The sequence below is a fragment of the Mus pahari genome, chromosome 15, assembly GCF_900095145.1.
Source record: "Mus pahari chromosome 15, PAHARI_EIJ_v1.1, whole genome shotgun sequence".
NCBI lineage: Eukaryota > Metazoa > Chordata > Mammalia > Rodentia > Muridae > Mus > Mus pahari.
The window spans coordinates 39,608,084-39,611,415 of NC_034604.1; positions in this window are offsets into that span (position 1 = coordinate 39,608,084).

A 3,332-nucleotide genomic window follows, 5' to 3' on the forward strand; every position below is an offset into this window, starting at 1 on the left:
GAAGGGGTCTGAAGCCCCATAGGAGGAACATTAATATGAACTAACCAGTACCCCCAGAGCTCCTTGGAACTATACCACCAATGAAAGAAAACACATGGTGGAACTTATGGCTCTAGCTATATATGTAGCAGAGGATGGTCTAGTGGGTCATCAATGGGAGGAGAGGCCCTCAGTCCTGTGAAGNCTCTANGNNNCAGTATAGGGGAATGCCAGGACCAGGAATGGGAGCGGGTGGGTTGGGGAGCAGGGGGAAGGGGGGATATGGGATTTTCGGAAGGGAAATCAGGAAAGGGGATAACATTTGAAATGTAAATAAAGAAAATGTCTAATAAAAATTTTTTTAAAAATCAAATAAAGCTACTATGAACATGAAAAAAAAAAGTCCTTATGATATTTCTGTATTATTGAAAAGCAGGAATGGGGCACAGAAAAAAGAACAATAATAAAATCAGATGAAAAGTAATAAAAAGAGTTCAACAAAGGGCCCTCCATACACACACCCATTCACCCCTTTAACAGTAAATATGAAGACTATTCTCTCAGCAGAGGCCAAGTACCCTTCCTGGGATGATCTTTGTCTGGTCTCATCCAAAGACAACAGGACCCATAGAAGGTCGGCTTCTCAGAAATCCTTCCTTCTCTTTTTGGCAACCACGCAGCAGAACAAGAGAACAGTGTTCACACTGGAAGCAGCAGTGGAGGAGCTTCTGTGATAAGGCTGTGTGCGCATGAGCTGCGGTTGCGAAGCCAGGACAGCTTACATTCTGCTTTCCCAGGTAAGGAGGATCAGAACGGAGGCACGGTTTTATCTCTGTGGATACGACAGCCTGTGCTTCAAACCACAGAAAACACACGGTTCTACAGCATATTACCAGATTAGAATCTTTTTTTTTTTTCCTGTCAAATGTAGAGCCCTATATGGGATGAAGAAAAAAATGTAAACAAAAACAAAACCCAAGAACTGGTCTTTTGCAGGCGGGATGTAGGTTTCCATTCAAAGGTTGTCATTTTGTATTCTGAAAGGTTACTTTCCATCCTGCATCTGTATATGTACAGTTTACCAAATAGAGTATCCATTATTAGTGCGCTTTTAAAGCTGTTCTTTATAAGGCCAGGCACAGTGGTGCATACCTCGATGTTAGCACTGGAGAAGCAACAGGAGGAGGATAGGAAGTTCAAGGTGAACCTGGGCTGTGTAATGAGCCCCTGTGTTCCACAAGGAGAGGTTATGTTATGGGCATTGGAGGGCCCTTTCCTGTGTACACCCTCCCCAAAGTTGCTAAGAAAGAACATTTCTTTTAAAATTAGTTTCCAAAGTCAGAAAAATCCACAGTTGAAATTAAATGTGTAGTTGAGGTAAAATAACATTTAATGCTACCTTGTTGAATGTTACTTACCTTGAGTTGATTTATTAATAAGAGCCCAAAGTGCTGCCTCTAGCAATCCAAGAGACCACAGAAATACTAGGGGTTCTGGGGGTTCCTGGGAGATGACAGAGACCGCAAGCCTGTTCCTGGTGGGACTCCACAGCTCTTTTGGCAAATAGCCATCAGTGACTGATATGGTGCCCACAAACCTTTCAGCATCATGAATGGAAATGTAGCAGGAACCCCAGGAGATAAAGCATTTTTTTTGCAAGGACCATTTGCTCATCATGACCCGTATGGGACCCAAAAGCTTTGAAGCAGTTTCGCAGATGTTTGCGCAGCGTATGCTGTACTGAGAAATGCTGGGAAGGTAGTTCAGGATTCCCACTCCCGAGTCTAGAGCTGACTCAGGATTCCTTCCCACATGCCTTTTAAAACACACTCCTCTCAAGCCGCCTCCTTTCTGTTGTGCATCCTCTATGTGTCCCAGAAAAGGTCGTTGTATAATTGTTGTAACTGAGGACTCTTGATTTTCCTGTTTTTTGTTTGTTTGTTTGTTTTGTTTTTTTGGTTTTTTTTTTTTACAAAATATATTAACAGAGGACTTTTCCGAGTTTATCCACCTTTTTTGGGAGCCCTCTTCCTCACACATCCTTTCTGCTCCTTTCATTTTCATGAATCTTTCCTTTTCCACAATTGTTTATTTTCCTTTCCTACTCTTGTACCAGCGCATGCAATCACAGCTTGCACCCCTTAAGTGGAGTGCATGAGAAAAAATAAGAATCCTTATCCAGTAGAAAGGTTTAAGCATGCTGGATTGGGGCGCTTTACCCTTGACCCATTTCAGCTCACTGAGGCAAAGTTCCTTGCACAGGAAGCCTGGGCACTAACAGCATTACCTGATGCAGACTATGTGCAGAAAGCTCAGGGGAGACGGGAGAATTCCGACAGCGCAGAGACTACTGGAAGGGGCATAGTCCCACCTTGTCATACTAGGAATTTGCACTTGACTGCATCCCAGACGCTGTTCTGTGTCCTTTACGTTTATGTAACTTTGAGATTTGCAGTGAGAAGCAAATAACAGTCTACACTTCCTGTCAAATCCTGTTACTACTTATAGGACTTTTATTAAATAATTTAGTAGAGAAGACTTTCAAACAGTGAAATACTCCCATATTTGCCAATAAACAAATGCACGTATATGTGTATAGTCACCTCATATCAAATTTACAAAGGAAAAGGAGTTGAAAGAGAAGGGCAAAAAACACCAAGGAAAATAATGCAGAGCGTTGGGAGGATGGCGCCTTAGATAAGAGTGCTTGCTCTGCCAGCATTGAAGACCAGAGCTGAAACCCCTAGCACCCATGTCAAAAACCAGACATGGATATGCGTGCCTGTAACCAGCAGTGGGAGTCACACACACACCCTTCGCTATTACCTATTATTTTTATTTATGTGTAAATATGGGAAGGTGGCCCTAGAAAACAGAAGAGGGCATTGGGTCCCTAGAGCTGGAGTTACAAGTGTTTGTGAACCACAATATGGTTACTATGAACCAAACTTGTGTCCTCTAGAAGAACAATATGTGCTTTTGAACTCTGAGCTGTCATCTCTCCATCCCAATTTCTGTTGTATTGAACTATTTACTTTAAAGTATTTTGTAACAGTGACCAAATTTATAAGAACTATATTTGCAGATAATCTACCACATTATACAATTGGTGCTCAGGTAGGGAATTGTCTTAGGTAGGGTTTTATTGCTGTGAAGAGACACCATGACCAAGGCAACTCTTATAAGGGAGAACATTTAATTGGAACTGACTTACAGTTTCAGAGGTTCGGTCCATTAACATCATGGCAGGAAGCATGGCACTGTGCAGACAGACACAGTGCTGGAGAAGGAGCTGAGAGTTCTGCATCTTGATCTGACTGCAGCCAGGACAGATTGACGTCCAGGCAGCTAGT